Here is a 15,683-nt window from a genome sequence, read left to right as displayed (position 1 = left end):
AATTCTAGAGCTTTATGATGCTATATGAATTCTAACACTCGTATGAGGATTGAATTGAATTTGGACCTCCCCATTAGAGAATTCAACTATAGAGTTGACATTAGAATTTTGCACAGGTCTAGAAGGAGTTTCATTTGTAAATTCCATTGTATTAGTAAATTGACTTGGTTCCAAGTTATCGTCTTAGGAACAATTAAATTTGATTTTTCAACATTAGTTTGAAAATATATAGTTTGGCTTCTTTTATCCATTTTTTTTACATTAGGGCAAATAATATTCATAACCTTGTAACAAATGTGGTAGATTGTTGCAATGTTTTGCGAACCGAATTCCGTATCAAACCCTTGTGTTTTAAGGTTTAATGTTAAAACTTTTAAAAGGTCGAGATCAGTTATAAAGAATATTGATGAAATTGTTATTTTCAATATAGAAAAAAGTTCCTAAGGTCCCATTTTGTGAAGTATATAGAAAAGGATCATTTCATTTCAAAAGTGATTATATCATAAAAACAATAGAAAAAACAGTTTCTATCATTGAATCACATGACACTTTTTCCCTTCTATCTAAAGACAGATTAGAGGAGCATAAAAAGAAAGGTTACAACTATTTGTATATAGGATTAGTGGAAATAGCTGTTAAGCCCTTAACCCGAACCGGACTAAATAATTCCGTCCTTCTCTGCTTAAGAGATATTAGACACAAACCTTTTTGATTCCTTATTAGGAATTGTAGAATTTAGCGTTTGTGAAGGACCGATTTACTTCAATTGTTATCCCAATTTCTCAATATATATATATATATATATGAAAATTTTGATATTAGCCCACTAGCTCATATGAATATATAAACCCACTAGCCTATATTGAATTTGGGCCGATTTGATGGTCACGACCTCATTTAGTGTTTTAATTTTACATTTTTTTATAAATCAAAATCACTTGAAATTTTATGCTTCCACTATGCTTATCAAGGCACACCTAATGAAAATATTTAAAAACTAATTCACGAAAAATAAATTGACCAAAATACCTTTGAAACGTATTTTGGCCTAGTTATTTTTTTGCAAATTATGTTTTTGATATTTTTATTATATTTTACTATTTTTAGAAAACACATACCTAAAATTTCAAGTTATTTGGATTTGCAGAAAAAATATTTAAATTCAAACGCTAAATGAGGTTGTGACACTTAAATCGACTCAGATTCAATCTAGGCCGTCGGAGTCATTTGTTCATATGAACTAGTAGGCTAATCTCATCATTGTTCTATATATATATATATATATATATATATATATATATAGGATATTCTAAACTTCACAACCTTTCAAATTACAAAAGTTAAATAAATAGAGAGTTGTGAGTGGTGGATTTACTAACTTTGTAGTCTATTTTTTAAAAAAAATTACCTTTTGTTTTATCTTCATCATTAAGTAAAGGCAATTTCGTAAATATTACTACAACACAAGGGGTACTTTTGTCTTCTCTATAAAGGGTAAAGTTGAAATTTTTACTAAAAGACAAGAGTACTCTACAAATAAAATTTCAGAACACTAACTGCCAAAATATGATTGTACTTTTGTAAAAAATTCAAATTTGTCCTTGCTTAATTGTTAAGTTACCTAATAAAATAATTTTTTCAAGATTGACGGTCTAGATAATATATTGCAAGATGCAATAGTTTTTTAGACTTAAAATCTTCTTTTTTTCCATATTCATACATCTCGATTTGGAGATGACCAATTACAGGTTTTTTCAACATTTAAACTACCTTTTCCTAATGATTTTTGAGGTGCATATGTAATTCTACATTTTAAGATTGCAACCTTATATAAACGTTTATATATATATATATATATATATATGGGATATTCTAAACTTCACAACACTTCAAATTACAAAGGTTCAAGATAAAGAGAGTTGTGAAGGGTGGATTTATTAATTTTATAATTTATTTCTTAAAAAAAACTACTTTTGTGGGGCAAATTTGTAAATATTACTACAAGACAAAGGGTATTTTTGTCATCTCCATAAATGGTAAAATTGAAATTTTAACTAAAACACAAGGGCACTATACAAATAAAGTTATAGAACACTAATTTCGAAAATGCCATTGTACTTATGTAAAAATTTCAAAATTGTCATTGCTTAATGGTAAAGTTAACTATTTAAATAATTTTTTAATAAAAAAATAATGACTGTTTTGATAAATACATCCATTACAAACCCTTCTAACTTAAACCTTTGTATTTTGAGGGGTCATTAACTCTAGACAAACCCTATATATATATATATATATATATATACTTCCTTGAAACAAAGAAAAATAGTCTCATAATGTACTTTTCTAAATTAAAAAGCCATAACCAGGCCAATGTGCAACATGAAGACTATGTTGGGCCCACCTTGCCTACTTACACCCTGAGGGGCTATGTTGCCAAGAGGCCTATGTTTGAGTGAGAGAGATAGAGAGAATGTGTGTTTGTGGCCAACATGCTTTTGCTTCCACAATGAGAGAGAGCAAGAGAGATAGAAAAGTGAGAGGGATGCGTGATTTATGAGAGGTGAAGTGAGAGAAAGAATGCTTTGTGTGGGTAGGCTTGTCTTGTTTGGTAAGAGGACATTTTATGAGAGCGAGATTTGAATGTGTAGTGATTGGGTGACATGCATATATTTGTAGTGAGAGAAAGTTGATATTTGCAGTGAGAGAAAGTTGAGTAGGTGGAGAAGATAATGAGACCTGAATTTTAGTAAAAGAGAGAATGTAGAAAAGGAGAAGATTGTGTTTGTGGTTGAAACCTTTAGAGAGTAGAACCCTACATGAGCAAAAATGAAGCGACAACAAAGCCAAAATTGGAGGAGAGGGAATGGGACGTATCTATTTGAATGCGTTTTGGTCTCCCCCATTGAGAGAGAAGAGGGGGGCAGTTGATGGTTTTTTAAGGGAAAATAAACTAGAAGACCACACTTGTATTTAGTATATGGATGACTACACTTGTATTTAGTATTTGGATGACCACACTTGTATTTAGCATATGGATGTCACAATCGAACTTGATCATTGGATGCGAAAGTCGATCGTTGAGTTTATTCTATTGACTAGGCGAAAGCAAAGTTTAACCAAACTTTGTGACATACCAAACATGTTATATTTCACATTTGATGGTAATGGGTAAGTCTCATAGTCATAGGTGATTATAAATTCCTTGCACACCAAAAAAAAAAAAAAAACTCTTTGTATTAAAGATAAATTATCTTACATCAACAAATTTTGAAGTCATAAAAATAATCAAAGATTGAGCGCTAATTGAGGGGGTCAATGAACAATATATGCTCTCGGGGGGAGAGTGAAATCTTTTTTTACTTTATAAAATAATGGTGGAACATCTTTAAATTCATTATGTTAAACTTCTAAGTAACAATTTCATAAATAATAATATAACATTCCATCGCAGGTTCCTAATTTCCCATTTGATATATGGGCGCAAATTGTTATATGTTGGATCCGCCCCACCCCACCCTAATATAGCTTTATATGGAATTCTTTACTATAAGATTAGTTATATTATTTCAAAGAGAGCACGATTACTACTAGCCATTACATATCAAATTGGATGGCTTGGGGTGTGCGAGAAATTTGGAGGATTGTTTTTTTTTTTTTTTGAAACTTGAGCCTAGTGAATAACACACTCATAACCACTCGTTCGAAAATCTGATGGACGAGAGTGATTGCGACTTCGTTTTATTAAAAGAAAATAGTCTCTTTTGTATACTTTTCAAATCAAATTCCTTTACCAGTCATTTTTCATTTGTTTTTCTTTTTTATTTTTTATTTTTCGCTTTTGTTTGTGCTGTTAGCCTGAGATTCTATGTTCTATTTTTTTTTTTGTATTCATAGAACATACCCAAATTAGTAGAAGCTTGCTTTTGAGTGTGTGTGAGAGAGTGGTGCTATTAAAGTGTTACAGTGATTCACTAGAATAATAAAGCATAATAAAGCAGTGTCTAAGAATGCTACATCCTCCTTTCAAAACCACATTCATTATGTCCTTGAATTCAATATATTTAAACAATTTAATTAGAATACTTCCTGAAGAGTTCAAATATTCAGGGATTCCAATATTCAAGACTATTTTGAATGGTTCCGTGATAAAGTATGTGTACATGATTTATTTATTTATCAACAAATAATTTCTCATCATATTTTAACATGTGGCCATAAATATTGCTGTAGTGATTCTATGAATCATAAGTATAATCTCCTTTTTACGTGAAAAATAAAATTAATTTGATTAGGGGTCTTCAAATGAGACTAGTTCCACTACATTTTTGTCTACTTATCTTCTTGTCGGTTTGCATGTTCTCATGTCCTACTTTCAGTTCACAAAATTCTAAGTCTCTTAATTCTAAAGCCATGAATGCAGAAAATAGGATTTGTATTCTCCAAGTAAAAATACACATCTAACACCAATTATTATACTTTTAAGGAAGAAGTAATGTAACTAGGGCATATACATGTTGCAGAGTAAGTCATAGTTGCCATTAGAAAAGGTGTTATACATATCTTAAATTCATCCCTCATTCCTCATGCTTTCCTACCCATCTCATGCCCTCCATTTTGTATTTTTTAAAGGTATGTCATGCTCTCCAATTTTGAAAGGTGTCTATCGTAGCCTTAGTACGTTTTCCATTGTTAGAAATTTCCACATACATCAGCTCACGTGCAATTGCTTACGGGTGGGGCTTCTGGTAATGGGAAATTGCTTGATAGACGGCCTGCAAGACATCAGCATCACCGGTACCTGTAGAGGAAGAAATGAACCAGACATTATTTTTTTTTATTTTGGAACTTCGAAAAGAACTAGACATGAAACTGCGGAAGACTGGAAGCAGAATAAATATGTATTTCTTTGCCTGTTAGAAATATATATTTATTTGCCTGGAAGCACAATAAATATATCAGGACAATATCCACATGAAAGTACAATGTGATCCAACTTAAGAAAAAGGCAGAGCGAGGAACCTTATACTTGTCTTTTAGAATGTCCTACCCTGCTCTTGTGTTAAAAAGAAATGATTTTCCGCTGAACAATCATAAAGGATGTCACTGTTTTGCTACTATGATTATTACTCCCATGTAATCTTGATTGTTAGGTTATAAACCTATACCTTTAGTGTAGCCAGCAACATGTTTCTCACGAGAACTATCTCCTGGTCAGTTTCTGCACAAAAACCTAGTTGTGTGGTTATTGTTGCCACTGCATTATATCAAATGATTGCTAATTAAGTTTCCATTATGGAACAGAGCTTCAAGCAAGGATAGTTAAAGCTTCTTGCCACAATAAGTTGACAATTGACCACAAAATATGTTAGAGGGAAAATGCACAATGCTTAGTGATTATCAAATATGATTCAGCATTGGCTCAATAGAATTAACTTACAAGGTCAGCAAACTCACAAAGAGTTCAGAGATTCCCATAAATACAGCCATTAAACATTCCTTATTTTTTAATATTAACTTGGAACCTAGTGAAAATCGAACTCTAGATGTCATGTTTTGGCACTCACCACCTTGACCACTTCTGCTTAGAGCATGTTCTAAGCTATTAGACATTGCTTTTATACTATATAGTCATTCTACGTTTTAAACAAGAAGTGCAAGATTCTATCAGACCAATAAATTATTCAAAATTTTCAAATGTTCTCCTGAGTAGAAAGGAAATTTATTTTGATTTAAGTATAAAGAACCAGATTGTGACCACTATGCTTTAGAGCTTGTTATCAGCTATTTTGATCACTCTGCTCTAGAGCTGGTCTCGGCCTGTTTTACTTAAATCCATTTTGATTAAGTATAAAGAAGCAGATTGTGACCACTCTGCTTTAGAGCATGTTCTCAGCTATTAAACATTTATTTTGAACTATATGGTCATTACTTGTTTTAAACAGGAAGTGCAGGATTCCAATCAGACCAATACATTATTAAAAATTTCAGATGTTCTACTGAGCATAAAGGAGCCCCATTTGGTTTAGGTATAAAGAAGAAGATTTAACAGCAAATGTGCCCTATTCATGTCAGGTTGGCTTGGGGAGAATGAGAGTATGGCAATATAGCAAAGTATCAAAGGAAGCTAAATTGTTTTCCATACAAAAGTACATATTGATTATAATTGTGGAAAACATCAGAAGTCGTAATACGAAAAAGTTAAAGAAGGTGAAGCACATTTTGCTTAACTACCCAAAACAAGATCAGTGATCTCCTATAAAGGATATAGCCAATAGGATGTCAGGCAAGGTCCCACACATTGCTTTTATGTGCATTATTCACTTCATCATGAGGTTTTTCATGCCTATCCATTGGCTGGCAGCTGCAATTCCACAAGATGAGCTATAAACAAATTGGAACCATAACTATAAAAAACAAAATGACATTATTAGTACTTTGATGAATGACAAAATTACTCTTATTTTCGATTCTTATGTAATATTTTAATTTTAGTTTTAGGGTGTATTTTTAGGGATTTTAAGTGTTTTGTGGATCTAGGGTTTTTTTTTTGTATTTTTAGGATTCTAGCAGTTGTTTAGAAAAGTTGTTAGACTGCTTATGGAATAATTGTTTTATTAGGTGAGAAATATTATTACGAATTTTGATTTAAGATAGGTCCTTTTGTCAATCTTATTTTGGTGAAGGGAGCTGAGGGAACACAACGACAAGGATTGTCGCACGTGAAGAGAACAACACCTAAGGCACGCTAGAAAGGCAAGGAAGCAGAGTAGTTTTCACGAGAGATCAAGCTATTCATAGTTTTCACAAGAGATCCTAGAGATGTAAATGATGCAGGTGGAGGTCTAGATCATGTGACTTTGTAAAGAGGAAAAGATCATGTGACTTTGTAAAGAGGAAAAAAAAAGAAGGAAAAGAAAGCTTTTGTTCCCTAGTTAGGTTATTGGGGAGGAAACCGTAGTTCCCTTCATTTAGTTACAAATTATCTTAAGGTTAAAAGCAAAAACAAAAGAAAGAAAAAAGGCCGCTAAGGTGATGTAATAGTAATTTTAGTCACCAGCTTATATAGTCAAATTAAAAATTTGTATATATCCTTTTTTCAAATGTTATTTAAATTTTAGTGTTAATTTTTCTCAATACATCTGTACCATTTTCTATCAGTTATTACAATAATACCTTACCATTTTTAATGACTAAATTGCCCACTGTTGTTAAACATCTGAAAATTTACATTTTGGCATCCCCCAATATTTTTAAAAATTAATTTATTTGAGAAATTAATTTTTTAAGATTTTTAAAATCTGAAGTTTTCATTTTAATATCTCAATAATTTCTAATTTTAAAAATAAAAATTTTAAAATTGAATTTTTGGATTTTAAAAGTCCAAAAGTTACATTTTTAGCATCACTGATCATTTTTGGAAATCAAAACTCTGAGATTTAATTTAAATTAAATTTTCAAATTTTCATAATAAAACAATTATAATTTCATGCATTTCCTTAAAAGCAATTATTTTCTCGTAGACCTCCCCTATCTTTTTTTTTTTTTTTTTTTTTTTTTTTTTTGAGTGTGTGGTTTATTTGAGGCCGAGGCTCTTCACCATCACTGTACAACACGCTTTCAAATACTATAGGAAGATGCTAGGGTGGGCCAACTAGCACACACGAGCCCAACGGCCAAGACTGAATCTGGGCCGATCTAACGATCACGGATGTCTAGTAGTGATTGAATTTTAATATTTTTTCTACAAATTCAAATTACTTGAAATTTGAAATGTGTGTACATCAAAAGTAGATGAATCTTCGAAAAATATCAAAAAAATATTTTACATGAAGTAAATTAACCAAAATACCCCAAAAAAGTTTCAAGAATATTTTAGACAATTTTTTTTTTGTGAATTTTTTTATATATATTTTTATTTGGTGCGGCATGATGAGAAGAACACAAGCCTAAAATTTTAAGTAATTTGGTTTTGTAAAAAAAAAAAAAATTAAAATTCAAACACTACTAGACATCCGTGACCGTCAGATCTGGGCCGTTGGGCACATTTTTTCCTATGAGCTATTGGGTTCACCCAAGTTTTTTTCATATATATATATATATAAAGCTAACAATAACTGGTCAGCTATAATGAATAGTGCTATAGGTAGAATGGGAAGCGTCAGATATTCATCATATGGTTCAGAAGGCATATCACTTTTTTAATTTTAATTATTTTTATATAAATCGCAACATAATGAAATTTTTGACGTGTGTACTAAAAAATAGGGCCCATAAATAAAATATATATAAAAAATATTTCTTAGAATATAAAATGATCGAAATACCCTTGAAAAATGATGGGGGTATTTTGATCATTTTAAATTATTGAAAATAATTTTTTTATATTTTTATATGATGAAAAATAGTGTTAGATATATACACCCAAAATTTCATATTAATCATATTTATATAAAAAAACGTAAAATTAAAATAGTGATGTACATTCTGAACATCATAGTGAAGATCTCACAGCACCCATTCCACATATATACTATTCATTATAGCTGGCCGGCTCTTGTAAGGTTTACTTATATATATATATATATATATATATATATATATATATATATATATATATATATATATATATATATATATATATATATATATATATATATATATATATATGAAAATGTTGATAATAGCCCACTAGCTCATATGAACATATGAGCCAACGGCCCAGATTGAATCTGGATCGATTTAATGGTCACGACCTCATTTAGTGTTTTTATTTTACATTTTACTATGCATCCAAATAACTTGAAATTTTAGGCATCCATTCTTCTCATCAAGGCACACCTAATAAACATATTTAAAAAATAATTCACAAAAAATAAATTGACAACAATTCTTTTAAAGTTTTCAAGGGTATTTTGATCATTTTATTTTTTACAAATTACGTTTTTGATATTTTTATTAGATTATACTATGTTTTAAGAACACAAGCCTAAAATTTCAAGTTATTTGGATTTATAGAAAAATATTAAAATTTAAATATTAAAAGAAATCGTGACTGTCAGATCGGCCAATATTCACTCTGGTTCATTGGGCTCATGTATTCATATGAGCTAGTGGGCTAATCTCATCATTTTCCAACATATATATATATATATATATATATATATATATATATATATATATATATATATATATATATATATATATATATATATATATATATATATATATATATATATATATATATATATGGGGGATATCTAAACTTCACAATTTTTCAAATTAGAAAGGTTTTTTTTTTTTACAAAAAACCTTTAATTTTTTTGATAAAAAAATAATTTGACAAAAAAAAAGAGAAAAAAAAACTCCTCCTCAACGAGAGGAATCAAACCCGCGTCCGTCTCACAATGAGGACACGCAATTACCAGTATAGCACTTGCAACTTAGTGTTTATAGAACCGTTAACAAAATATATAATACATGAACATTTTAAGGTATTACCTATTCACATAGTCCCACATCACAGAGAGAGAAACAAATCTATATTAATATATAGTTCTTTGTACTCACCGTTTGTAGCGTGTGTGAAGCGATGAGATTATGTGAAGCGTGTGAACCGTGAGCACACATGCGTGAAAGAACTTAGGGCCGCTTAAAGCGTGCGGACCCATGGGCTTCGGGTCTCTGATGATTTTTGCCTCGAAATTCCCTGAATTTTACAAAAATGCCCTTTCACTACGAGTCCAAATGTCATGACGCGAAAGAACCAAACGTGAAAAAACTGGGCACTTTATTGTGCAGAATCGTCGGAACCGAGTGATTTACTGTACAGACAGGATGAACGATTCTCAATTCAAATCGACCGATTCTATGCCGACTCGATGATTTTTAAAACATTGGTTATGAGTGATTGGCTGATTGTGTGACCTCCTTGAAACAAAGAAAAATAGTCTCATAATATACTTTTTCAAATAGAAAAGCCATAACCGGGCCAATATGTGACATGAAGACCATGTTGGGCCCACCCTGCCTATTTACACCCCGAGGGGATATGTTGTCAAGATGCCTATGTTTGAGTGAGAGAGATAGAGAGAATGTGTGTTTGTAACCAACATGCCTTTGCTTCCACAATGCCTATGTTTGAGTTCCAAGAGTTTATTTTAGTTCATCAGAAGCCTGATCTATTTGTATATTGATGCTTACTATATCAACTTCAACAATGAATATAATCTCATTAACAATGAAAGTTTTCTCTACCAAAAAGCTACTGCATTAGTTCATATTATTTTTCAAATTTTACTACAAATTGCTTTGATTTGAAAATTTTTCCGTAGTTCATGGATCTTGGTACATGCCATGCTTTGCACGACGCTGTACTAGTATGTTAAACACAGAAAATACAAGCACCCACCCATTTTTAGAAATAATTAGAAGGTTTCGAATGCATTAGTGGGAATGAAAACCTAAACCAATAGCTGAGGAGACTCAACTGGTGTTACTACCACAACCTCAACCCGATTCCCAAAATTTAGTACATTAAACACAAAAAATTACAGGTTCTCCAAAGCCATATCGATAAGTAAAGCGCAATTTCCAGCTCCGCTCTTCTTGACATCGAGCAAGGTCTCATACTTTAATAGTATCATCGTCAGAGCAAGAGCAAAACTTCAGGTCCGTCCTTGAGAAACTGTTTAAAATAATAAGTCCATATATTGCCCATGGATGATTAATAAATACATGTTTGCTTGCAACTAAAAAGTTAAACGATCAAAAGTTAAAAATTTTCTTTTTCTTGAGAGTCCCAAACATGTACCTCAAGTCACGAACGTACTCTTTGTGTGCAGATTTATTAGCCTTCACATAATTTATGTCAGATAACTTAGAAGTAAGAACTACACAGAGACAGAGCATTTCTTCAAAAACTAAGGAACAAAGGGGAGAGAGAGAGAGATCACCCATCAACAGCTAGTAGGCATTAATACACATAGAAACAAAGTAGAAACTGGGAACCCATCAAAATAAAAAAAAATAACAAACAGTGAGAGGGAGAGATATATATATATATATATATATATACATGTTTGCTTGCAACTAAAAAGTTAAACGATCAAAAGTTAAAAATTTTCTTTTTCTTGAGAGTCCCAAACACGTACCTCAAGTCACGAACGTACTCTTTGTGTGCAGATTTATTAGCCTTCACATTATTCATGTCAGATAACTTAGAAGTAAGAACTACACAGAGACAGAGCACTTCTTCAAAAAATAAGGAACAAAGGGGAGAGAGAGAGAGATCACCCATCAACAGCTAGTATGCATTAATACACATAGAAACAAAGTAGAAACTGGGAACCCATCAAAATAAAAAAAAATAACAAACAGTGAGAGAGAGACATATATATATATATATATATATATATAGAGAGAGAGAGAGAGAGAGAGAGATCACCCATCAACAACCAGTATACATTAATACACATAGAACCAGAGTAGAAACAAGGGACTTAGAAACAAAAAAAAAAAATGAACAAAGAGAGAGAGAGATAGAGAGAAAGATATAGAGTAACCATCAGAGCTAGGAGCTGGGTAAAAACTGTCCTGCAATCCATGCCAAGTGTATCGACTAGGAGCCCCATGGATGATGGTCAAGAGTTTGGGACTCAGGTAGGAGCAGTTGCACCAGTCGCGCCTCCACATCCACATCATGCCAACGGTTCCAAACCATGTTACCATTATATTAAGAGAAGGTAAACCAACTGATATTTTGAACCATTGTCATAAGGAACAAAAGCAAAAATGCTTAAATGCTTTACAAAATTAATTAAAATCTCAAGATCTCAACATTTCTGCCATTGTCATAAGGGATAAAAGCAACAGGTATTGAGCATGATTACCAAAAATATATACAACATGAAGTAAATACTGCATAAGCTTGAAAATTTGGGAGTAAATTGTGATAGTTTACCCGTTTAAGATGACCCCCTGACAATATATGTTGATGAATTGACTTGACCCAGCTCTGATGGCATCACTGTCTCATGCTAAAGTAATACCCACAACCCATATGCAGTCAAAGACAGGCACCAGCACATTCATGACTTTCGGCCATCTACTAAACTGAATCTTGATGAAGTCCTGTCCAAAAGTTCATAATTTAAACTTGATTCAATGTTTCAAGATCTATGAGATGTTTCTCTGAAAAGGAATGAACAAATTCTGGCTTCTGACTAGATTCTCACCGCATATCTGTCGCTCATCGGCCATCTTTTGGAGGCACCTCGCTTGCTCCTCGATTTGTAACTGCAGTTTCCTTTGCGACTCGTTTCCTATAGACATACAATTGGAAACATTTGTGTGTGTGTGTTTTTCTTTGGTGAGTGGGAAGAGAAGTTCTCTGAAATCTAAATGCTAAACATTTTGGAACTAAGAGCAGGAGGTTCTTGTTTTGATGAGACCAGCACGACCATGGTAGTAAAGAATTCATAATTTCATATAAAAACAGAAGAATGATAGAGGGAGAAATTTAGTACAAGGAGAGTTGAAGGCTGGGCCAAAATTGAAAGCAAATTTAATGGGGCTCCAACACAAACAGACCAAGTGCCACATTACCATTACTCGAACAGATTGCCATATAAATGCACAAAACTTTGTATCAAGTGTAGCTTTGCCTCTAACATTTCAAGGGGACATTATAGATAAACAGTAAGAGAAGTTAGCATATCAATATGATAACCCACTCAAAGTTTTAGAGGTCAAATTCAAATCATAAATGACCATTTCCAGAATGGTGGCAATCTAGGAAATGGTTTTCACCAAGTGCTTAATAAACATCAGCTATGACCATTCAAATTCACATCCCAGCATCATCCCAATTGGGAAACACCACAGTGGAGGTTAAATTCAGTTAGGCATCCATATTTAGTGACACTCCGACGCTGTTTTCCACATTCAAGAAGCCTATAAAGGATGCCTATATCACACGCAGAAACTGAACCCATCAAAAGCATGAAATTTTAAAAAAGCAAGTAAACACAGGAAGCCACAACAATGTCAAAAATCACCTAAGAAACGGTTTTAAAAAAGCAAGTAAACACAGGAAGCCACAACAATGTCAAAAAACACCTAAGAAACGGTGTCATGTATGCATTATTCTAGAGCTAGAGAGAGAGAGAGAGAGAGAGTGAGAGACAGAGAGAGAGATCAGCATAGAAAATTGCACCTGCAACCAAGAGAGGGGAGGGCTTCACTCTACTGTCTGAGTTGAACTGCCATGGAAGAAAGCAAGGGCTGGGACAGCTTGAGAGAGCACCATTGCTACGACTCGACCTATGAACACTAGCTCTTGCACCACCCACCGATTTTCTTCAATGGAGTTCTCTCTCTCTCTCTCTCTCTAAAACTCTAACTCTTGTACCACCCTGCTGATTTTTTCAATGGAGTTCTTGCATAGCTTGAAACATATAAATAAAGCATTAGTCTAAAACAAAGATTGTCCCACAAAGTTTGCTAGCCTGTAGATTTCAAAATAAGATGAAATACGCAACAAACTTAATTTCAATTTTGTCACCACAAATATATGGCATGGGCTCCACTGGATGCAAATTATATGAACCACATCACACTGCTAAAGGCACAAACAGATGCCCAAAACAGAAAACAGGTCATACAATTATCAAACAAGGATAAAGTATAGTTGCTTGAAAACCTTGGTCCAATTTTCCTGAATACAGTGATGTAAGAAGCAAACAACAAAGCTCTAGACAATTTTCCTTGTCTACAATTCCAATTATACTCAATTTCATAACATTGTATTTCAGTAGATTGCAAAATGTTGAGACAAACCACATTAATTTTTCTTTGTTTTTTCAGAAAGTTGACTGTTTCAGCAAACACAGGTGCTGGGTCTAGCGACCCTTACAAAAACTTGGGATCTACTAGAACCCTAACGGACAAGGTAATCCTTTACAGAAAAGCCAAAAAGGAGTCCAATACTGTGATAACAATGAGTTGGCCCCTCTAGGGATTATATAACACCCTATTTGCAACATGTATGTGAGTAGTGAACAAAAATGAGAGAAAGGCTCATAAGCTAGCTTAGAGGAAGTCCAAGACAGTTTGTGAGGTCGGCTCCATCATTTGCCATGTGATTTGCGAACGCGTTGGGCGTCCTAAATCTATGCCTCCATGAGACGCTGATACCCCTGCAAGTGAACAACAAGGAGAAAACAAAGAAATAATTCTTATTAAAATTCACAATGGTACTGATTACAAGGAAAATATCGTTAAGAAATAACTAAAATTAAATTTTCTAACCATAAGAAAAATTTACAAAATAATATTAATTTAATAGAAAAACAAAAAATCAATAACCATAGGATGAATGGGGAGAGTACGGAAACGGAGAGAGGGAGACGGAAAGAGGGGAGAATACGAGGGAGAGGGAGATGGAGAATTGGAGCCTGTAGACTACATGTCAGAGTACTGTGGGGAAGAGAGAGAGTATTGGGGAAAAGAGGGAGTGTAGTGAGGAGAGTTGGGGGAAGAGAGAGAGTATTGGGGAAAAGAGAGAGAGTATTAAAGAGAGAATTGGGGAGAAGAGATTGGAGAGTTAGGGGAAGAGGGAGAGTATTGGGGAGAAAAGGGAGAGTATTGAGGAGAGTTGGGGGAAGAAGGAGAGTATTGGGGAGAAGAGGGAAAGTATTAGGGAGAAGAGGGAGAGTATTCTGGAGAGTTGGGGAAAGAAAGAGAGTATTATGGAGAGTTGGGGGAAGGAGAGTATTCTGGAGAGTTGGGGGAAGAGAGAGAGTATTGGGGAGAAGAGAGAAAGTATTGGGGAGAAGAGGGAGAGTATTCTGGAGAGTTTGGGGAAAAGAGGGAGAGTATTGGGGAGAAGAGGGAGAGTATTCTGGAGAGATGGGGGAACAGAGAGAGTATTGGAGAGAAGAGGGAAAGTATTGGGGAGAAGAGGGAGAGCATTCTAGAGAGTTGGGGGTAGAGGGAGAGTATTGGGGACAAGAGGGAGAGTATTAAGGAGAGTTGGGGGAAGAGGGAGAGTATTAGGGAGAAGAGGGAAAGTTTTGTGGAGAAGAGGGAGAGTATTCTGGAGAGTTGGGAGAAGAGAAAAAGTATTGGGGAGAAGAGGGAGAGTATTCTGGAGAGTTGGGGGAAGAGGGAGAGTATTGGGGAGAAGATGGAGAGTATTCTGGAGAGTTGGGGGAAGAGGGAGAGTATTCTGGAGAGTTGACGGAAGAGGGAGCGTATTGGGGAGAAGAGAGAAAGTATTGGGGAGAAGAGGGAGAGTATTCTGGAGAGTTGAGGGAAGAGGGAAAGTATTAGGGAGAAGAGGGAGTGTATTCTGGAGAGTTGGGGGAAGAGGGAGAGTATTGGGGAGAAGAGAGAGAGTATTCTGGAGAGATGGGGGAAGAGGGAGAGTATTGGGGAGAAGAGGGAGAGTGTTGGGGAGAAGAGAGAAAGTATGAGGGAGCAGAGGGAGAGTATTCTGGAGAGTTGGGGCAAGAGGGAGAGGATTGGAGAGAAGAGGAAGACTATTTTGGAGAGTTGGCGGAAGAGGGAGAGTACTGGGGAGAAGAGGGAGTGTATTCTGGAGAGTTGGGGGAAGAGGGAGAGTATTGGGGAGAAGAGGGAGAGTATTCTGGAGAGATGGGAGAAGAGGGAGAGTCTTGGGG

The 15,683-nt window shown here is 34.0% G+C and overlaps 1 long non-coding RNA gene across 1 annotated transcript; it reads right to left on the bottom strand.

The window, feature by feature from the left end:
• Positions 1 to 11,440: 11,440 nt before the first annotated feature.
• Positions 11,441 to 14,263, bottom strand: LOC148783574 (uncharacterized). The gene is made up of 2 exons (XR_016052002.1): positions 12,237 to 14,263; positions 11,441 to 12,132 (listed from the first exon to the last, which is right to left on the bottom strand). It is a non-coding gene; the product is annotated as an uncharacterized LOC148783574 (long non-coding RNA).
• Between the last annotated feature and the right edge of the window lie 1,420 nt (positions 14,264 to 15,683).

The sequence above is a fragment of the Amborella trichopoda genome, chromosome 1 (assembly GCF_054954075.1).
Source record: "Amborella trichopoda isolate Santa Cruz 75 chromosome 1, AtrichopodaSantaCruz75HAP2 v2.0, whole genome shotgun sequence".
NCBI lineage: Eukaryota > Viridiplantae > Streptophyta > Magnoliopsida > Amborellales > Amborellaceae > Amborella > Amborella trichopoda.
Note: the sequence above shows the minus strand (reverse complement) of the source record. Positions and strands in the feature narration are given on the sequence as shown.